General features: G+C 45.3%; 1 protein-coding gene and 1 long non-coding RNA gene across 2 annotated transcripts in view; both read left to right on the forward strand.

Moving 5' to 3' along the window:
* The window catches only part of LOC112957067, a 33,259-nt gene extending 22,015 nt beyond the window's left edge, over nt 1-11,244 (forward strand). Inside the window, exon 3 of the long non-coding RNA XR_003251150.1 lies at nt 10,904-11,244. This is a non-coding gene — a long non-coding RNA (uncharacterized LOC112957067). The remainder of the gene's footprint in view (nt 1-10,903) is intronic.
* The window catches only part of HPSE2 (heparanase 2 (inactive)), a 104,680-nt gene that overhangs the window by 39,937 nt on the left and 41,703 nt on the right, over nt 1-23,040 (forward strand). The gene's annotated exons all lie outside the window — the stretch shown is intronic.

Raw genomic sequence — 23,040 nt, forward strand, 5'->3', positions numbered from 1 at the left:
TCAATTTTTATTAAAGAAAGGTAACCCAACAATCAGAGGGAATGAATTTCCTGGGAGGTAACATGGCAGGGTTTAAAATTCTTCTCCGGTAATTGCTTCTGTGAGCAGGAAGACCAGGGTTAATGCAGGGATCTGCCTGATGTGGGGAGCTAGCTCCATATTTTAGGTTGCAGACTGATGCCAATGTTAGCATCTTTTCATGATCCCCTCTGCAAATTTTCAAGTAATGAGCTCTATTTCCTAATTTGTAAGTAATGAGGGTTTTAAGGTACTTTATATATCTTTTTCTTTTTTTCCCCAACCTGTGCAAGGTGTTTTAGATGTGCCCCAGCAGGACACCTCAGTSTCTGGCAACTCTTACTGGCATGGAAACCCTCCCCAGACTCTTCTGGGCTGCTTTGAACAGCAATAAAAYACAAAATTACCGAGAGAGCTTGGGGGTAATGAAGAGATGACAGGGAGATGGTGTGTCAGGGCATGTCCTGAGTGGAGCTGCTCTGTCCTGAGCAGAGTCACTGGCCCAGGACCTTAATTGCACTCACTCGCATCTCAAAGCGTGTTTAAAGGAATGTGTGAATGGTCATGCAACTCCCACCCAGGACACAGTAGAGCCAAAAACCCCAGACTTGCTAATTTTCCAGCATCTTTGCCTTCCTCGAGGCGAGGGAAAGTCCAAACAATCTAAAACCTGTATGCGGTCAAGTGTCTGTTATGTAATTACTGCTCCAGCCTCCTGCTTTTCCATTTGTTTTCTCTGCTGAAGGAGAAGGTCTAGGTGGCAATGTTAAGCTCTGAAGGCGATGTTCTGTTGGTGGCAATTTTTGCAAGTGGTCACATACACCCTGGTGCCTTCTTTTTCTGTAGTTTCTCTGGTGAAACTAATGCTAGAAAATGTATCCAAACTCACCTCTAAAGCTGCAGAAATCAGTTGTACAAAAATCCAGAAAATACCCCGTCCTTTGCGTCTTTAATTCAGTTCCCCTGCCTATATGCATTACAATAGTATGCGCTCATGTAATTAAAAGCTATTGCCTTGGCAGGACCTTGGCTTGCTCTCTGAGCGGAATAAGATAGAGGACTGTGAGAAGAGAGGGAATGTTTACTTGTACTTTAAGGCACTGGTGAGGGATGCGGGAGAACTGGATCCTAACCCTGGCGCTGTCACGGGCTTTCTGAGTGATGCTGGGCAGAGCTTATCCCAGCGCGCGCAGAGCAAGGGTGTTGAGTTGAATTAGCAGCAGCTTGTGCACTAGGCTTAACTGGCCCTTGCATACACAGCTTCCCAGCCTGGAAATTCTTGAGCCTTGCTTATTTGTGTAAGATATGAATCTGAATAAACAGATGTGTGCGAAAATATAGGGAAGGGATGAAAACCACTTATCAAAGGTTTTATCCCAGATTATTTCCTTCTGTAGCCACTCCAGAGTCTGTGAAGGAGACTGGCTGTTCTAACATTAGAGCTCTCAAGCTTTAAGGGCTCTCTGTGTCCAATTAAACAGTAGCATATCTCTTGAATATTAACACATTAAAAGCAGTATACTTCCAGCAAAGAAATCTGATCCTAATTGCCCCTGGAATATATTATTTTCCAAACTGAGCTGTGAGCTTTTTTTTTAATACTAAGCAAACATTACATTCTTAGAAGAAAGTCAGCCCAAGGAATGGAGGAAAAAAGCCTTTTGGATTGTACCTGTCAATCTTCTATTTTTCAGTGTTTTGCCCAGGAACAAGCACAGGAATTAATTGACTTCTATCCCTTTCTGACTTTTTTCCACCCTTAACATGGTGACTCAAATTAAAACAAAGATAAAATTCCAAGGGAAGCTGGCATTAATCAGAGTTTGGATTAAATTAAATTAAGTGCTTTTTATTGAACTCAGCAGTATTAGTTATTAAAACCAGAAGGCCTTTCCTGACGAGTGTAAAAAAGCAAACAATGACTCATACTATGGCATAGTTTTTATTGGGAAATTAAAATGCTCATTTTCTCTCACTCCCCTGTTATTATTTTATTCTTTAACTTTAGACAAGCACATGCTAACGAGCACAGCGTAGAGCCCTGGCGAGCCCCTATTCACCAGGGGTGAATTAGTAGCCCCCTTAGCCCAAAGTGCCTGTTGGGTGTCCTGTGATGGCAAGGAGCACTTAGAAAGTATTTTCCTCAAAGGCAGAATGGAGATGCTTGTTCCACTTCCTAGAATCTTCCAAATCCACATTCATTCCCATTCTCCTCCTCTTTCCTKGCATACTCCCAGCACATTGGTTTCATCCTCACCGGACCTGTGTCTGGGGCACAAATAACTGAATAATCAACTATTTGTTTTGATTCTGAGAACGAGGAAGATGCAAGAGCAAATATTAGCCAATTTATAAATGCTCTTCAGATGAGAAAATTATAAGGAGCAGCTAACCTTAACTAGGAACAAATTAGTTTCTGTTTTTTTTTGACATCTGGGGAGGTGACAGTAGCTGTGGGATATCTTGACTTTGGGGTGGCATTTGTTTCAGAAGGAAACTAAGAAGGCTTGGTTGAAATGGCATGGATGAATTTGCAGCTAAGTGGTTGAAACCTTGCTACAGCAAGTTTTCAGTCAAACTGGGAAGGTAAATTAAGTGGGAAGTATTATTTAAGTTTCATTAACTTTGTGCTCTCCAGGTCATGGGGAAACATGTGGGGAGCTGTGGCTACTGCATGGGGACAGCTTGGGTTTAGGTCCTCCTTTGCTCTCCAGAGCAAGTGCAAGCCACGTACAGGGCCAGAAAATGAAAGAAAGAGCATAAATTTGAGAAATCTTTGCTAGCCAGTTCACATTGCTTTACAGATGGTAAAAAATCCTCTAAATTTGAGGCAGTTGGACTGAAACACTGGAAAATCTGGCTGTAGAGCAGTGACCGATGGGTTTTCCTGGGCAATGCCTGATTTTTTGTCAGTTTGAACTACACATGACAAGCTCAGACTGGAATAACAAAGCAGGGACTGGATGGAGAAAGTTGCTATACTGGCCTGTGTTTAGGGGGAAAAGCCCTCTGTGCTCCTGCCTGCTCCCAATGGTGTGTGCTGCTGTATCCCGAGTGTGTACGAGCTAGGAAAATGTTTAGGAATCTCCTCCATGCAAGAGCGTGGGGCACCTTGCGTCTGGATTTTGTTTGAGGGAATTAAGAGCTGATCCTTAGCTGGAATATGAATCAGATCTGATCGTGTCTGCGTTAACTAAAAGAGGTTGTGCGCTGTGCGTAAGCCATAGCTCCTTCTAATGTGGAAAAGCTTGATCCAGAGTTCTGGTTAATTTAATACTTGACTATTCTCCCTATTTTAGTGCTGATTCAAAGTTCAGCATTCTTTTGTAGAGGCAGTTGTTTGCGTTAGCAGAGGATCTCCACGCAACGGAGGTTTGTGAGTCCAGCAGAAATTAGTTATCAGGGTCTAATATTTTGTCTGTGTTGCTAGAGGGGCTCCAGCTTTCCTTTTGCTGCAGCGATGGGGAAAAAATTAATATCCTGCAACATCAGATCAAATCCCCAAATACTTTCATAGCACTGGGTTAGTAATCCACAGTTTTGCAAGCTTTTAAACTCCTAATATACTTCAGATATTTTCCATGCTTCAGTAAGTCAATTGTGCTATATTAAATATATATTTAAGAACTCACATGATTAGTTTCAGTACCTTTGGATATCTAAACAAACACGTCCTGAATGAGAATATCTATATCAAAGCAAAAATTTTCGAAGTAGTTCAAAGAAATACAGTTTAACTCCCTTAATATCATCTCCTTTAATGTAAAACCTCTCTCATTACAATCGTTCTTGGCTTTTAAGGTCAAAAGGCACTAATACAAAAATCTTGTCAGTCCCGTATAATAGCCCTGACAAAAAAATTCTTATTCAGAAATTGCTATTTAAAACTCCTAACTTCTGGTTGAACCAGAGCAGATTTTAATAAAATTCTATTCTTCCCTTAGAAAGATAAATGTAATGAAGAATCCTCCACAATGTAGATAAATTGTGCTAGTGATTAACTGCCTTCATTTTATGTATGTATAAAAAGGAGGCTTATTTCTAGTGTACGTATTTGTCTTGCTTCATTTCCTGCCTCTAAAAATTGCCTTGTCTTTGATAAATTAAAGTGTAACTTGTAATTTAAAAAAAATCTCTTTTAAAAATATTCTGGTGGTTAGGAGATGATTGACATGCCATCTATTGCTAAAATAAATTGAATAGCTGGAAGTTCTTTGGTATCTCGTGGTGGTGTAAGCTATGCCAGCGCTTCTAGGAGCAAAGCCATCCTCCATTCATCTGCAAATCTCCCCTTGTGCGGCCAAATTGAAAGTCCTCGTTTCCTGCCTCAAGGAGGTCTAAATGAGCTACAGAGAGTGAGTTTTAAGTTTGTTAACTAATTGCATGAAAGCATCACCTGTAGGTTTGATGGGAGGGGTTTTTGTATGTGTGTTTTGTGGACATTTCCATACATTTGAGGAAAAAAGGTGGCACTTGAGGGGAAAAATAGCAACGTGGAGAAATACACAGGTGACAATGTTGGGACAGTGCAGAATGCTGCCGCTGGCACGCGCTGCTGGAGCCCCGTGGTGTTTGCAGCGGGTACGCAGAAGCGGYGCTTTTCCTCCCAGGCTGGATTTGGGAGCATCCCCGTGTTGCCRGCGGCAGTTTTCCCGCTGCAGCGGTGAGTGGGTGCCCTGGAGCAGGGCTGCCACACCGTGGCTGCCGCCGGGGACATTCCYGCTCGTGCGGCTGGCAGCGCGTGGCCTCGCGCATCCACCCGCGTCCTCCTGCAGCGGGACGTCCCCGCCAGCAYGGGAAAATGCCTCAAAATTGGCTGTAGCTGCAAATGCCTCTTTTCTCTTGTTGCAATTACTTCAGTGTTGATGCCTCCAGACCCGAAACATTTATTGCAATAATATATAGTTATGAAGTTAAGCTTTTTCTTAGCATACACCTAGCTCTTCCTGCAGCCCAGAAACACTCCTACGATTGCAACTTTCCCCTAAAAGCAATATTATCTCCAGTAATGCAACCAAAAGCCAAGGAAGCATTGTTTGGAACAATTATTTCGTAAGGAAGCGAGGAGCAGGGCTAATGTTTGTATTTAGTACCAAAGTGTATGGAAACTGTGCTGGAAGCAGCCAGGGACTTGAACCAATCCATTTCCAAGCTAGCCTCGTGGTTCAGGTTTTATTACGACTGAGGTTGTTCCAGTTTGAGTTGCAGGTGGAGACCTCAACTGTGCTGCCGTGGCAAAATAATTCCCTAAAATAAGTTTGCAGAAGAGCAGTCTGGCTCGATCACCTCCTTCCCCTCTYTGCTCTCATTCCTTTTACTGGGACTTTTGTGCAAAGAAGCACTTCAGAGTCAGTGAGAAGGATTTGATGCTAGAAGACCAGCATCATCCTGGTGCCCACCTTCAGCCTCCCCATTGTCAGGGGGCTCCTGATACCTCCAAGTGACCAGTGCTGCCCTCCGTGTCCCTCCCCAGCCTTGTGGAGCTCTGCCCTTGCACCTCCATCCCGCTGCTCCAGCTGGAGACATTCCTCTGGCTCATCCCACTAACGACAGGCTCTGCTGTGGGAACCTTTGTAAGTGCCTTCGTCCCCGTGCCAAGAATTAATTTAGCTTTTCTGCTGCAGCCTTATCTCTTAGCCTCAGCCATCTACTGGCTCTCCAGCCTTGCTGGCAGGCTTCCCCCTTTTGATGTGTTTGAAAAAAGCTTTTATTAGTTTTTAAGGCTTTAGTAAGTTGTTTCTTGAAATCTTTTTGACTTGCTTTATTATGCTTTTACATTTAATTTGCCAAAGTGTGTGTGTGTTAGTCTCTGTTTTTTTTCCTGGGTCTTTAGACAGACTGCGTAGATCATTGCTCAGAGCGAGGAGAGGGAGGGAACCCAAAGGCTCCTTACCCCACRATGCAGATGGTTCTTCAGGGCTTGTTTTCCACACAAATGTCAACCTGCTCTTCCTTCCTCATGATCAAAGAACCTATATCTAGAAATCTTTTTCTGACAAGGATTGCAGTTTCTTGTTCATTTCCATTCTGAGCACAGGCTGCCCCTGGGGCCAGGGCTGCAAATGTGCTATGGGAGAAAAAAATAAAAACACTCTTGCTCACGTAGGTGCAAAATGCTAGGAAAGGCACCTTGACTCTATATGATGTGCCCTTGTGGAGCCACAACCTTTATCAGCAGTGCAAACCAGTGCTGGGGCTTATTTAGTATGTGGAAGTTGCTTCACACCCAACCCAAAGTCATCTTTTCTGTTCAGGGAGTTTTCACTTGCATTTCCCCCCACCCCTTCTCAGTCCTGGTTGGTCTTGCTGCAGCGTTGAAGCCTCTGATACATCACCAGTAATATAARTAATATAAATTCAATAATAAAATTCAATCTAAATGTATTTTTTCCCTTGAAAGGTAATTATTTAGCTATATCCTCAGACCTATCTGAACCACTTTGGGTTTCTGGATTCGTGCATGACATTTGATTAGCTATTCATAGGCACTTCTTACATAACTGGAAATGTTATTAATGGCCGTAAAATCATCCAGCCCTGAAACAAAGTGAAGCCACAATAAAAGCTTGCCACAGCTTTAGCCTTCCTGAGCTCCAAGTGTGACTCCCACAGAAGGGCTGCATGTCATGTAGCGGTACAGCCCTTGAGGAAACGGGCTCACAAAATCCAGGACTGGTTTCACCCACCTCTTTAGAAGGCTCATGTGTGAGTTAATTTGGGTATTTGGGCTGCTCACATTGCCTTTGTATCRGGGAAATACGTGTGCTTTTCTCCCTGCTGGGCTTGTTAGTGCCCGAAGCMGTAAATAGAAATTACTCAGCAGTGCTTTCAGGTAGGTTTTGCTGTTAGTGATGTTCCTGTAGTGCCTCAGTCCTGTCTGAGAGTGCTGCAGGGCTGAGCTCCTGCTAAGTGAATTATCCAGCTTCAAAGCCAGCTGCTTTGCAGCAGCAGAGGTGCTGGATGGTGTTTGGTAGTGTTCACATTGTATTCAAACCACTTTAAAATGGCAGATTTAAACTCCAGATACGGGAGGTTTAAGGAGTTTGTGCTGTGCAGAAGCACTTGCTGGGGACCCTCCTGCAGGTTCACAGCAGCACCGTGAGATGTGGCACTGAACATCAAACACTGCCTTCTGCCTCCAAACTGAGCTGTTCTGGGGTGYCTGGGACACGGGTCATTCCATGGTAGCAGTCGTGCATGGTAAGCCCCGCTCAAAGCCACCTGCCTGGAGAAAAATGCCTCAAATGCTTATTTGGTGCCAGAAGCTTCAGTGCCATTTGGTTTTGCATCGCTTGAATTGTCACCTTTGACACAGACRCACAGTTCTCCTTATCACTCCCTCCTTGGATGCCAAAGGATCTTCATTCTCTCTAATGAAGGGGTCTATAAATGAGAAGTTAAATATGGCTAATTACTTGAGCTTCTGTGTGTTTCTGTCTGTGGTAGAGGTTTAGCTCACTAGAAGAACATGATGGGAGCTGGAAAAACACTGGAAGTGTGGTGGGAGAGAGTAGTGCTGCAAGTGAGGTGTTATGGTGTTGTCCTCATTTGACTGGTTGCRAGTGAAAATAAATGTTCTGGTGTGTTGTACCCACCTTGGGGCTCTAGCTGCCATGGTGCAACTCTGACAGAGCCGTGGAGCTCTGGTTTGTTCGTTCAGCAYTTGAGTGCCTTGCTGCTCGAGCAGCTATCAGGATTGCATGTAAAACTGGATAAGCTCAGATGCAAACCCAGCAGCTGAGAAATACACCAGGGAATGTTCCTTGTCATTGCAATCCAARTGTGATGGTGTCTGGGGATGATGAAGATGGGGAAGAGGAGACTGCAGGATAATGATGGCAGTAAGGGCTTGCAGCCACATAAGAAGCATCTCARTTAAAATCATCGATACATAGGAGGTGGCCAGGAGTGTCACCCACAGCATGTCCACACCTCGCAGGGTGCTGGTGCCTTCTGGTGTCTGGAGCACCTAGTTGTAGTGATGTTAAGGGTGACACCATTGGCCAATCGTTACCAGACAAACAGCTCCAGTTGTATTGTAGTCTCTTAACAATCTCATAATTTCTTGTAATTACAAGAAATTATAATCCCATGTAATTGTAATCCTATGAGGATGAGGACCACTGATCTATCCTTGTTGATACTTGCGGTTTTTAAAATCACATCTACTTGTTGCAGGTACCTTCCTATATTGCTCAGGAGTGGGATTGGGGAGCTRCAAGGGCTGCTACATCTGATTCTTACACATGTTCTGTATAAAGGATGTATGTAAAAAAGGTGCTATGTATCTTTTTATTGCATGGCCCTTGACCTCTGCTTTGATGAGGGGAAGACATACAGCTCTTGCTCTGTGACAAACTGATTTCACACCCRCTACTTTAGTAGGTCCAAGAGAGCCTGAAAAAGTTTTTGTGGTAGTAATGAGCTCCTAGTGACCCCTGAATCTCAGACACTTTCTCTCCATCATGTTTTATATTAAGCAGCTTAGGCTAACCTTTTCTGAAAAAGATGCTTCTCATAACCTGCCAATTTGTGTAGACACTTAATGATTAGTCCTTTGCAATTAAGTGGCAGRCTAACCTGAGTTAAGACTTATCAGTGCTGTGAAACCAGAGGCACAAAAATAAATATCCCATAATAATACTCTGGGGTATAGCTTGGCCTTGGAGGGGATCCCTGATTCCATGTGGCAGGGACACAGCAGTGTGTTTGCAGCCTGTTCTATGCAACTTCTCCTGGGGATGCAGGGCAGATGTGTTTGGCATTGAGAAGAGCCTTGGGGTCAGTTCTATCACTAGGAAAGACTTAAGTGGCACATTTATTTTAACCTGTCCAACCACATGGATTTACAAAGGTAGTGTAAAGTGTAAAAATACCAAAGGGAATGTCACAATTATATTCAAAAACCTCATCTGCTGCAGTGGCAGGGGGAGGGTTGGAGGTTGGCTCATCAGTCATTGCTGCTCTCTGAGGACCAAAGTGCTACATCTTGTTCTTGTGCCTGTTCTTCAAACTGCTACTCATGGTCCTTGCAATAAGTGATCCGGTTCTTTTGTARCCTCTTTCTTCCTGGCTTCCTTGGGTGCAACGTTCCTTGCAGTGAAATGTTGTAGCATATATCATATCAGCATTTTGCCATGTTGTATATGACCATGCAGGAGATCTGGCCATTTTTGTCTCCTTAACCCTGATTTTATCGTGAACACTTCTGCTATGTGAGATAGGGGTAATTGGGTGAGCTATAAATCATCATCTACTCTGGCAGTTGGGAAYTGTGTCTTGTAATGATCAAGAATCCTGTCTCATGCTGACAGTTTGTGGTAGTCCATTTGTTGCAACCRAGCCAGGTCTGAGACTCTCCAGCCCTTACATTAAAGCTTAAGTTGTGTCTCGGGAAACAATTCAACCCCTTCATTAAGTGGGCAGCAATACAAAAGTGGGTAGAGAATCTGGTGCGCATGTTTCTCATAAAGGATGTTGGAAATCTACATTTTTTCATTACTGACTAAAATTCAGATTGAGTGCAATGAAGATGCATCTGGTGAGTACTTGGCTGTGGCTGTGCAGGTGGGTGACCTAGATGATAAAACAATCTCTGCTGACTTTGAAATGCACTGAATTTTTTTCAGTGTTTACATCCTCTATGTTAATATGTGAAGGAGTCCTATAGATAGGAATGCTGCTTTTGGAAATTCCAGACAGTGGCTTGAATGTCTCCAGGGATGCAATTAAGGATTGTTTCCAAATTGTCCTGACCTTTCCATGCTGCTGAAAGTCATTGTCCTCCCTCACCTTCTCCTCCCATTGCTCCCTTCTCCCATGYGCCACATTAGACACACATCTACCAACTTGCTCCATCTGCTAATTCACCCAAACATGAGGACAGCAGGAAGAGAAGGGGTGCTGGAAGATATTGACYTACCATGTGCAAGGAGTGCCCTGCTGCAGCAGCCTCTGCAAATGTAGTCCAGTTTACAGAAAAGTAGACAGAAAATGTATTTGATTTATAAGTGTGTTCTCAGAAATAAAACATAATCTACTGCAGAGCCTCTTAATCTAATGGATAGAGGCAGAACAAGACTCAGAGGCTAGAAGCCAAAACCAAAGAATTCCAATTAGAAATGGGACACAAATATTTAACCAGTTGAGTAAACTACCTTCAGACAGAAGAGTGTCTTCTCTTCTTCATCTTGTAATGCTTTATATTCAGTCTGGGTGCCTTTAGACAAAATACACTTCAGCCAAATTTGAATCATTTGGCTCAGTGCATGGTAAATGGGTGAAACTGTATAGTGTGTGATGTACAAGAGGTCAGACAAGGTGATCTGATGGTTCCTCCAGCTTTCGATTCTCTAAGAAGCTTTAGCATGGCAGGAAGGATGGGGCTGGTTAAGGTGTTAGACTGCGACTCCATCTGTGTCCTCCTGGGACCCTTCAACATGTTCTTCCAATCTTGGGAGAGGATGCTTTGGATAGAAACTAAAGGTTATAAATTTGGAAATTACAGAACTAAATTCCCATGTTCTTTTTTTTGCAACCAGCACTTAATCCATGTGTGATCCAACCCACATATGAATTTGGAATGTTCCATCCTGCTTTCATTATTTCCTTAAAAATAAGAATTGTCAAGGACACTTTTGCATGACTTACCTGACCCTAAAGCACCTCAGTGCATCTTTTTGCACTCTCTCGATGATGCTCTTGGGATGGGACAGGCTTGAMTTTTGCAGCAGATGCGTTAGGAAGAAAGTTGTTGGCGTGAGTGGCTGAAAATAGAAGCTTGTTTACAAAGCTGGTTTTGCATTATCAGCTGTAGTGCTCCAATAATTAAGGCTGTGAACTTAATTAGCTCAACACTCCATAATTCTCTTCTGCCTCTCTCGAGGCTTGTCTGCATACGACTCTGCGCTGCTTSACTCGTGCTGGGAACATCTCCGTGCTGCGGAGGCTGCGTTCACACCAGTACCACCTTAACTACTGTGGATCCTCCRCTCTGATTTTGAGCATGCAGACCCTCCGTAGGGCTTTCTAGAGAGTCCATCCCTGGATCCTTTGGCTGCTTTTATTAAAACCATACAGGCAGCAGTCCTGATCTTGACTGGAGCATCGGCAGAACTGAATGATGCCATTGTTACTACTGATTGAAAGGGTGCTTTTACCCTGGCTCAAATGTTGTGTCTGCTTTTAAATGGAAAATGTTTCCTAACACTGAATAATATAGTAACATTTCTGGCCAGTGTGTTTTTTTGACAATAAAATACTGCCACATGCTTACGAAGGGAGGGGGGCCGCCGCTTTCACTTCCCATATCTCAGCTACCCTGTTTCTGACCCATGTTCTACCCTGGGCACAGGACCTCACCCCAAAAAGGCCCATTTCCCACTAAACCCACTGCAATGTGCCCAAGCAAGAGCCCTGGACAAGGCTGCCCCATTGCTGGACATCAGGCACAGGGTATCTCCTGACCCACAGAGACAACCCACGCGCGCTGAAAAAATGTTTTCCATCTCAAATGCGTGAGTTTCGGCTGTTCTGACTATCCCGTGTGTGTGTGTCCTTCCTGTTTGGACAGATATTTGATACATACACCTCAAATGAAGAGGGCTGGACGTGATTAAAATACAGAGCCAGGCCACAGGCATGTTCTTTCACGCGAGCCCCCCACCAGCAAACTGGTGGAGCCGCAAGGGAATTTAGGGCTTGTTATGTTGAGTAATTCTTTAAATATTTTAGATGTAGAAAGGGAAATGTGAGGTGCTGCGTGCTGGCACGTTGTGCTTTCCCATATCATCCTCCTCAAGGTTTGGTACGCTTAGGCTGAGGTACTTTCTGTTTCTGTATTAACCTCTTGGCATAAAAAGATTGAGTCTTCCTGATTTATTTGAAATTAAATTAAAGTTGGTATGTAAAATGATTAGCTTTATCAAAATACATAAATTTTTAAAATTCCCTGAACTCCCTGGGTAAGTGACGTGCCAAGTTATTAGCGTGTGACATTAACRTTTCCCCTTAATTGCGGGGCCGCGATGAAAACCCCTCTCGCGGCGGGTGCAGCGCTCTGGAGCCAGGGCTGGTTCCAGGCGTGTGATTAACAGCTCTGAATGGGAGACGGGACATTTCCCTTGGATGTACCGGCTGCAGTGAGGCTGATGGCACTCCCAGAGCGCGTGCTCCATCCCCGCTGTTGCTCACGTACGCATAAAATAAACTATTTATTTTGCTCTTTCACAGATAGCGCTTGCATAACTCAAATGCTTTGAAATTCAAGGTAAAAGCAAATATTCCTGCGCTGTTCTTCCATGAGCTCCGCTGTTAAGCGGTTGCGTATGATGTGGCTGGCAGAACATCTGCAGCCAAAGCAAATGCACTTCACTTGCCTCTCTTTCCCCTGGTTGTATTGCAGAGGGCTTTGGTTGCCCGCTGCCTCTCAACTCCGGCGTTCCCACTGATGCAGTGGGGGATGCGACAACACGGCTTCATCTTCCGTATTGCCTTTCATTCTGGTTCCCAAATGCTCCAGTGAGTTAATCACTAACAGAGAGGMCAGGGAAGAGCCATATGCAAAAGAAAGAGATTTTCAGCAGGGACTGAGACAGAGGTGAACGCTGTGAAGATGAGAGGAGGACAGGACTCCTGGCCATGCAAGGGGGAGCGTTTTCACAGGACCATGATCCCGACTTCGCGGTTGGCTCACCGAACAATGAGGAGAGGGAAGCTCCAGAGCTGTTATGCAATATAGCACGAAGACAAAGCTTGCTGAATTTCTAACAGATAATTTATGATGTAACTCTTGCAGCGATGGAGCCCCTCCATTTTGTGAAACAGAATGTCCTTTAGAAAATATTTGCTCTTAGCTCGCACACGCAGATTCAAGGAAATTCTTGCAGGAGGGTTTGAGTCTAATAAAAYGGGAATGTGTGACCTGGCCCACATGATTATTTGCCCGGTTTTATCCTTTTGTTATTATTTCCAAATGTGGAATTCTCATTCTTCTAAAATGCTGCAGGTGAAGCTAGTCCAAGAGAAAACAATGGGCTCTGCAATTAAAGGCAGCACCTATTAGGGCTGTAGCAAGGCTTGCAGCGTAGGCCAGCATCCAGGATAACACGTGTTCCAGGGGATTTGTGGAAATCTCGCTCCTAGAATTCTGCCCTTGGGAGTGTGGGCCCCATCTAGGCTAAATGGTGCTGGCTGGGGACACCTGGGTCCTTCCTACTGTCTTGGGGCACTTGCTCCAGACCATTCACGGTGAGCAGATGTGTTGCCTTGGCCCAAAGAGCACAGGGTTTGGCTCTTGTGTCCTGAGAGGCAACAGTTTGCAGATGGTATGGACCCCTCCGCCAGGATGCAGCTCTTCCAGGACAGGGGCTGTGCCATTTTTCCCTTCTAGTATTTAAGCACTGGTGCCTGTGTAGTGCAAAAGACAGTGTGGCAAGTTCCGTAACTTTCTGCTTTAGCATTTGCAATACTACCTACCTAAAGAATTTCATTTTAAAATGTGAATATTCCTGCTTTGCCTGCCAGGTATTCCAACTGTAAGAGCTGGATCTTTTAAGATCCTTTCAAGGTTCTTTATCCTTGCTTTGGGTCGTGAAACCAAACTTGGATGGCAGTGTATAACCTTGGCAGAGGTTGTGAGTTGGCTTTGTGGTACAGCAGCGCAGTTGTGGTGGTGCATGGGGTTGGCACAGGTTTGCAGCTTGTACTAAGGCTGCAGCAGAGCTGTCACTAGCAGGACATTGGGACTCTGTCCATGCCTGTGGGATGAGGAGCTATCAGAACAAATGCAAYGACTATTTTCCAGAATGTAAACACCCTTGCAGCTTAATGGCTCTATTTATGCTGATGGAGATCAGGAAACACACKTTGTTATTTTAGTCTGAGTAAGCTCATGCAGATGGTAAGCAGAAGCGCTGTGTTTGGAGTTTCTGGTGTTCCCTGACAAGCYAGGTTGCATATGAGTGTATTAACCTTGCCTTTGAAAAGTGCTTGATTTTATCAGCTTGTTTACCAAACTGTCACAACAAGGCATAAAACCACAGAGGACTCCCATGCTGATATGAGAAATGTGCGTGTTCCTGGTAGCGGAAGAGGAATATGAGTTTTTTGCTCTGTATTAAATGTGGTAACAAAACATTTTTTAACAAAAACCACAAAGYAACCAGTCAAACAAGGAGCCAGGGGCAAGTCTGTGGCATGAGGAAGACGTCCCATGGGACAAATTGCTCTTCTATTCATGCTTCTGCATGCTCTGCAGCATGCTCATGCTCATTGCATTGCTCTTCTATTTCATGCTTCTGCAGATGAGTTGGGTGGGATTTGTTGCATTGCTCTAGAAAAGCCTTTTGAGTTGTATTGCATAACTGTGCCAGCAAGTCCCAGCTTTTCTCCACACCAGACCTCTCCCACTGGGCAGCTGTGGGTCTGCTGGGTGGCTCCTGAGCCGAATGAGTTAAGTTGCATTCTCTGTTCCAAGTGGGAGCGAAGAGCCATTGCAAAACGTTTCCCCCCCCGTTGGCTCTGTGTGTTGTTTTAAAATTAAATTGGTTCTGGTTAGCAAACAAGAACAGGACGACAAAATTAAATTTTCAGAGGAATGTTGTGAATCCTGTGTGAAAAATAAACCTCAAAACATTTTTCCTCCTGCACTCCCCAGCCTGCTTTCATCCCCTCTTTGCTTAGCATCTATCTCTCCCCAAGTCCTTCACCTCTTCATGGATATATGTTGGCCACCTCGTGGGTGACAAGGCTAATGTCATCATTCAGATGTGCTCTGACTTGAAGTGGGAGGTGATGAGAACTGAGAGTTCATGGCTTGGCCTGTAAACATATTTTTGCCCGTKTTGCTTGTCTCATTCCTTCTGTTCTTTGTTCTTTTCTCTCTGACCTCCCAGCCCATGCTATGTCTGGGAGAGGTTGTCTCTCCTTCAGCAGGTGGATGCTCTGCAGGTCCAGAAAGTGCAAAGCACTAAACCTCAGACGTGCAGGAGACAGCATTAGTGCTGGAGGCAGARTTAGGCATACAAAGTCTCATTCAGCCCTATGCAGATGACTACCACAGGCCATCTGCAAYGCTTCAGTCTTGCTGGAGTCCAGCACAGACACTGCATTGGAGGAGCTACACCCACATAGGGCTCTGTGATGGACAATACAGATTTTTCCTTGTCTGCTTCCATCTTTTTATTTATTTATTTATGTGCAGATGGAAAATCTTTGACACAAATTGGCACTCCTTAAATTCTGTTCCTCTGGAAAGCTCCTGCCGTTCTTAAAAGCTTCTCCTCCATTTGGTCAGCCCTGCAGGCATTTGCTGTGCACTTCATAAGTCATTTCTGTAGTCATTGCCTCACTATTTGTGTCAAATCTTCTTGGATATTTATTTTTAATTTGGCATGAGCTTCTTCTGAGGGCTCAGCAGACTCCTTGTTTTGTGTGAATACGGACATCTTGCTCTGATCCCTTTAGATGGGACAACAGGTTACTACGAGTTTCATTTCCTTGTATTGGTGTTGCATGTAAAATGCTGTGACTACTGTTGTTTCCTGGCTTTTACTATTGTTTTTATTCAGTAATTAAGAATCCCGTTGTATTTTAATGTCAAGTTTTTCACCTGCTGAAAAGGCTGTTGTCCCTTCTTGTGACTCTTCCCTTGCTGTGACTGGATTGGTTCAGTGCRTACTTTTCCCTGGACCTTGACAGCAGAGCTATGACTCCTTCTAAATCCTTGTGACAATTGCCCAACATTCTCTTCTGCTTTCTTTCTGCCCGCTTGTTGCTTCTTGTACCCTTAGTTTTCCTAATGCGGGATCATGTCAAGCAATGTGACACTGAGGGGTGCAGAGATGCTGAGGGAAAGGTACCTTGTGGTCCATCACACCAAAGCAGGTGCCTTGTCTGCTCCACTGGTGATAACTATAAATTTACAGGGATTCAGAAGCTGTCAGGGCAAAGTCAGGAAGGAGAAAATCCGTAAAGGATTTGGTAAGCGATGCCTCTGGCTCACAGAGCCCCCGGATTGCAGAATCCCAGAGGCTGGGAGCGTATCTGGGGAAGTGTTTTGGTGTGTTTGCCCCTTGCCTGGCTCTTCACCAGGCATCTGCTCTTTGTCAATGTGAGAGAACATAGTGGACTTAAATGGCCTCCAGGATGATGTGGAGCAGTTGAGTAACCTCCCAGGCTCACCTGAATGGGGAGGACAGAGAGGATCAGTCCATAAAGAGAAGAATGTGCATTTTTCAAGGCAGAAAGTGGTTTGGGGAGAAAGCTGAGATCCAGAGGCAGTACACATCTGCTCAAATCTTCCCTCCGGGTGGCACGTGAGGAAAGGCCTCATCCATGTGAGCCGCGTTTCCTGGAGCGGGACCGTGCGCTTGGGCCTCGTGTCTGGAACAGGGCTGTGGCTGTCGCGGGCAGCCAGGGAGCACTCCTCCCTCGCCATCAGACCATTAGAATAAATAAAACAGCTTCACTTACGCTGGATGAAATCAAGTCTGCTGGATCGTGGCCTAAACACGGTCAACAGCTCCTCTGGGCCCTTAAGCTGCCAACAGCTTGCACCTCCTAGCGAGTCTGTCCTTGGGAAGGAGCCATTAGAGGCTAAGGAAATTTTGCAGATCTCCATCCTTCAAGAAGCAGGAAATCATCACTGATGGGACTTGCTGCCCCTCTTGAGCTGAGGAGAGAGATATGCAGCAAACACACCAACTAGAGACCAAACTGGTGTCCCTCAAGTGAGGAAGGCTATCGGTGACATTGCCTGGACTCCTTCAGGGTACCACGAAGGCTGGATCTGCCAGCACCTCATGGTGCCAGGCTTGAGTGAAGATCCAAGGGGATGGGGTGGAGCTTGCTGTGGGGACTGGTGCTGCTGGGAAGCGCATGGATTTGCCTCTGCTACAGCCATCTTCCTAGGCAGCCTCTGGCTCCCCATGCTTCCTATCCAGTCGATGTTCCTGGATTGGCTTCCTGGTTTCTTCCTCCTCACGTTTTTTCTTGCTTGGTGCTGATACAGCACAGGAGTATGTGGAATCCCAGGTATTCCTGTTTTTCAAACCTGTTCTGAGACTTTATAATCTTATCCTATAATCTCTTTTAAATGGGAATTCCTTGTGCTCATGTTTCAGACTAAGGAGGGTTTGAGGACATGATCTGAAATCTGAGTGAGAATTTGTTGAGTCATTTCTGAGTGCTGTGAACAAAATATATTTTTCATTTTTTAATGCATAACATTTATTAGCCATACAGTAAAGTACTGCTAGTCTTATTTTGCAGGATCAGGCTTCCAATATCAACAGCTTCCAGCAAGGAACAAGGTCTAGTCTTTTCTTCCAGCCACTAACACCTTCCTTCCCACTCAAAGCAAGGCCATACTTACAGAAACTTTCCAGTTCTCCATGGTCAAAAGTTTTTAACCTTTTTTTTTTTTTTTTGTCTCCCTTTAATCTTTCCTAGTGTGCCTTGGTGTGTTCATCTCCTTTTGCTGGGCTCACCTTTTCTTGCACTTCCTTCTCCTAATGCTGTCCACATGGTTCACATTTAAGGAAGGTGGGAGCCAGTGGCTATATACGATTTGAGAGGATGGGATTTTCAGGTGGAATTATTGAATTAGAGACTGCCATGCAATTTGGGGGAATTTATTTTTATAAGTTTGTTTTAATATTTTCCATGCATTTGTTTTTCAGTGGAGATTATGCTTGAATTCAAAAGTTGAAGGCTTACATAATCAGTGAGATACATTCAGTTAAAGCCTCAGAAACCCAGCTTCTTTAGATTAACCTTTATCCTCAAGAATTGTCCTTGAAGGCTGTCTCCGCTGGCCGGGGGCAGAATCCCTTTCAGAGGCTTAATAGTGATTATTTGTTTAGTTTGCTTAGTTTAAAAATCTGACAAGTACATTGTAAAAATCTCAGATCCCTCTCCCAGAAGGCAAGCCAATGACACCATTAGCTTAATCCAGCATCTCCTATGCTCAGTTTTAATATGACTCTTTAACTCCAGAATATGATGTATTTTCAATTGAAGGATTTGTGTTCCAGTAATAAGTATGGAGAAGATGAGAGGGCAGCACTGTAGGTCACTGGGAAGCTGGGTACCCAGATTTATTAAGAAACACGCAGGAAGTTTCTCTGGAAAAAATAGCCAACATAAAACTTACATCTACATTCAGTCATTGGTTGAAGTAAGTCACAGCAGAGCCTTTTGTTGTGCAAGTTTAGCCAAGTCCCACACATCGCTGTCCCAGCTGTGCTGGAGGAGAAGTCTCAAGGAGCAGCTCCTTGCTTCTGCCCAAAGAAGCAAGGATGGGCTCAAGCAGGACTTGTGTTTTCCTCTGACTGTAGCAGTGAGATAAGGCACATTCCTGTGGCAGAAAGGAGATGGACCTGAGAGGAGAAGCTGGTTTAGAGAATATAAAAATTAATAGACAGGTTCACAGCATATAAAAATTAATAGCTTGTGGTTCTGGTCCTCCGTGGGGACCTTGAGCAGAGCACGAGTGAGCAGCTCTCTCCTCTGCCTCTTCTGCCTATGGAGCTCCCTGCATTTTTGCCAGCCCCTTCTGGGCATGACTCTTACGCAGTTGAAGGGTGGTATTTGCCACCACGGTCCCTTCAGCTGTGCAAGTGCCTCCATCCCCACAGGGACAGAGGACGTGCTAATGCAGAGGACCTGCCCTGGCAGTGGTGGCTGCAGAATAACTGCTGTGATGGTTAGCATCTATCTTGCCAAATCGCTTCATCTATGCTGTCAAACCCTGCAGCTGGGCACTGCGGGGAGATAAAGGGGTCCTCCTGGGACAGAGTTCACCTGAGCTGCTTAGAAGGATGAAGAATAGAGGTTCAGGGTAGAGGTATCTCCATTGCAGTAAGCTGGAAGAGAAGTATCCCCCACGAAATGCTAGTGATTGGTGGGAGGAAGCTTAGAAATATTGGTGTCCAGAGGAGTAGAGCAATTAGTGCACTTCAAGTATATCAAGAGGAAAATTCTTTCTTCTTTTTTCTCCTTCTTGCAAAGGGTGGATAGATTGCAAGACAGCATGCTGATAGCAGCAATATTCTCAGTGAGCACAGAGAGAAATACTTATTGAATACATATAAATCTTCTGTGTTTGACAAAATGATCTGACACAGAGTTTATAACGATAACTGAGCACATTGTGGTTTAGATTTCCTGAACGGTCTTTCGTTTATTCTTTCCCTCTTTGAGTTTGCTTCTGTTTCACATGCAAAACTAATGTAATTAACAATTGTGTTGTGGTTAAGCTCTTCTGCGAAAACTAAAGCAGAGAGCTCTCTCTGTGTCAATACACTGTTTACTCTTTCACATGAAATTATGGATTGATGTTTTCCTTTTTTTGTATGTATTTTTTCCCTTATTTGTATGTACTTCCAAAGTATTTTCTCGTTGCTCCTTATGCTGCTCTCTCCCTTGGACCCACGGCACAGCTGTTGCCTCTCCATGTCTCACTGGTTGGGAAATGCTCTCTTAAACTGCCTTCCCCAGAGATCCTCTTGACCTGTGCCCTGAATTTGCTCAAATTTGCTTTTTTGAAATGCATTATCTTTAATCCGTTGTTCTCATTCCTTCACTGCACTAAATTACTGAGCTTTATGGTTTTATGATCACTTTCGCTCCAATTATCTTCCTGTTTTTGGACTATTAATGAACTTCTCTGTACCAATAATATCCAAATAGCAAAAATCCCTTCCCCTTTTATTTTCCGATCTCCAAAGCAGTTTTTCCTCCCCCGTGCATGTTCTGCCTTAATGTGCCTGCGACCTGCCATGCTGCACATGTTTGCATTCTAACAGATGTTGGGGTAATTGAAGTTACCTGTTGTTACCAATCCCAGTCATTTCGTTGCTTCAGTCAGATGCTCTAAAGACTCTGKCCACTTCTTCACTCTGACTGCTAGAGCTCTGTGGGGCATCTCCAGAGCTCTTGTCTTTCTTTCCCTGAAGTTATTAAAAATCTACTTCTCACCTCTTCTCCAGCCCCAAAGTATTCTTCATTTGTAAGATATTTTCTTTTTCTTTTTCCGTTTCCTTCCTTTTCTTAAATATATGAGTATCATATCAGTATTCCAGCCTAGTGATGCCTTTCATGTCATGCCATTGAAGCTAAATGTTGTAGTTATACAGGAAGACTTTTAAGTCCTCATATGTATTCCCTATTCTCCTGGCATTTATATAGCCATGTAACAAGATCATTGTTATTCCCGTTCTGAGTTTTCCTATGAGCCTACAAAACTAGCTGCAAGATTGGAAGACTTTTGTTACTGTGTAGAGTTGCAATGAATGCTGCTTAATGAAAGTATATTTAGAGGTGATTTGATTTTAATCTACAGCTGTGCAGAAGCAAGAACCTAGCAGCAAGTGGTACAGCAAGATCTGTTTGTTAGAAGGCAAAAAGGGAAAATTTGGAAGATGCCAGGTAACTGTTTTGGCCATGGATTTAGATGATGATTGCAACGGGGCTAGGACGGTTTCCCTGTTAGCAGCAGGTTTTAAGCCAGAGGTGGATACCTCTGCAGAAGATCTTATGCCCTGTTGGACTCAAGCTTGACTTCTGAATGACTTGTAGGCTTTCCGGCTCTGTGTTGTGTAGCACATGCGACTGACACCTCCGGTCCTTTCTGGCCTTCTGTGCCTCCCGAGTCAGGTTGAGGCTCCACCCTGCGTGCTCTGGTACAGGATTTCCCCACGGGTTTGGTGGGGAGAGCCAAGCCGGGTCCCTCCAGCTGAGCCGGGCGCGGGAGCGGAGCTGCCTCGCGCAGCACACAGCAGCTGGAAGAGCCAGGGCCGCTTCCTTCAAACACTTTACAGATGAAGACCAGGGTCTGGGAGCTGTGGGAAGTCGCAGGAGTTCACAGACCCCAACAGGTTGTGGTCCTGGTTACAGAGCGAGGGGTCCACGCCAATAATTGCTGTCTCTCCCATCCCTCTAACTTTGTTGTTCACGATCGTGTTCAAATACAATGACACTTTGTAATGTGGACGGGCCCTCTGACATTATTTTAGTGCAGCTGGAGGCATCTACTTTAGCCTTGAAAATGCCTCTTTCTTGGCAGGGCTTTGTGTTTATTATAATGCTGTCTGTAATGTGCAAAAGTACATTTCTTTTTTAACTTCCTTCTTTATGTACTAAAGAGTGTGGTTTTAATTAGGGATTTCAGATTGAAACATTTCCGGTTTTATGCTCTTTTTTTCTTTCTTTTCGGGACAGTTTTCAGTTAAGATGTTTTAGAGTTTTGAAAAATACCAGATGCCCAGCTCGAAGTGTGTGAAGAGCCCTAGTCACTCCCTCTTCCTCCCAGGGAAATCAGCTGCTCCGCGTAGCGGGAACAGCAAGGGGAGGCCGATGGCAGGAACRGGGTCAGCAAACAAGCAAGGACAGGTCAGAACTGGGAGCTGTGGTTTTTGGAAACGCTGTGGCTGCCTCAGCCACTGATCCCTGTTAGTGAGAAATCCCGATCCATCCCCATAACAGCGCGTACCTGAACTGTGCAGAATTTGCCCTCCTGGTGATTTGGGGTTGTGGAAAGACAGTTGCAGGTGAGGGCTGCTTTGCTCAGTGGCAGAGCATCCCTGCTTGCAGCGTCTCTGCTCGGGGCAGCCCGTGCCCACTGCCCACGCAATAAGGGCCATTGGGGAGCCCACGGCTGCCACTGCTGTCCCGCCGCTGCCACGGGGCAGGGAKTCCAGCCCAGACAACTTGTAACACAAAACGCTTGTTTTTCTGCACATCCATGGCCCTTGGAAGGAAAAAAAAATAGAGGGAGCCAGATTTTAGCCCTCTTGATAGTAGAACTTAATGCTGCACCGAAAATTTCAGAAAACAGCCGGCAACGAAAATTATGTTAAAACCAAGTTGCTTGAGCTAGTCTCATGATTTTTGGGAGCTTGACTCATGATTTTTGAATGTTGGGGCTTGGCAGGGCTGAAATCCTCGCACTGAATTTGTTCCCGATGTGGGGTTTTAGCTTCCTAGCACAAACAATTAGCGTCACTTTCTTYTGGAGCAGTGGCGGGGCTCGGGCGCCCAAGGTGAACGGATCTTACAAAACGCTCTGCGCCGTCCGCGRCGCTGTGGATGCCGTAGGGTGGATCTGGCTCCCTTCCCTGCACGAGGCTATTCCAGAGCAAGCTGTGGCTCGGCCACGTGACGGCGGGTTAGGCGGAGAGCAAAAGCGGAGAGGCGCAGCTGCCGGGAACGGCCCAACTGGGTGCGCGGTTTACCAGGGTGAAACGCTCTGCAGGGCTGAGATGAGCGTGTTTGGAAACGTCTCTGCGCACCTTTCGTCCCGTTTATGGCGTGCGGCATGTGCGCGGGGGTCTGCTGTGCACATCCTGCCCCGCTCGCTCCTGCAAGGAAGCGATGAAAACATCCATCCCTTCAATATTGTGTTGGCACGTCAGGCACTGTCAAGAAGAAGTATTTATAAAGAAAATCTCAGCTCTGCTTTCATTGCAATCGCAACACCTTTGAATAATGAATCCAACAACCTGGGGATCAAAGGGATTTGGTGCCAGGAGCACAGCCTCTCCGGGCCGGTACCGGCCCTCTTGGTACCGCTCTAGATCCGGTACCTGAGTAGCACCCTGGCTCTGCCTTGGGTGCAGCACGARGCTGTGCAATGAGCAGCGATGCCACCTTGCAGGTGCCTGAGCTGGAAATGGGGTCTGGGAATGCCCTGAATTTCCCATGTCATGAGGYTAAACTTGGGCACACTAGGAAAATCCATCTTCCCCAGGCCACACAGCAGAGGTGTTGCAGTGCCCAGCGTATATGTAAGCTAGCGCATGCTCAGCCTTTGCAAACTGTTTTTACCACTGTTATTTTGTGATGGAGGGAGCATCACACCCTGTGGCGCTGTCTGCAGCCACGTCCCCCCAGGAGGCAGCGGGGAGGGTGTCCGGCTGCCCACCAGAAATCCCTGTCCATTGGCAGCCGCCTGCCTGTTTGGGAGCTCACGGGTTGCTGAGTGTTTGAAGAGCTGACCACTTCTTGCCTATTTGGGAGTGC

Source organism: Nothoprocta perdicaria, unplaced genomic scaffold, assembly GCF_003342845.1.
Source record: "Nothoprocta perdicaria isolate Ctin4 unplaced genomic scaffold, notPer1 scaffold_7, whole genome shotgun sequence".
In the NCBI taxonomy this organism is placed as follows: domain Eukaryota; kingdom Metazoa; phylum Chordata; class Aves; order Tinamiformes; family Tinamidae; genus Nothoprocta; species Nothoprocta perdicaria.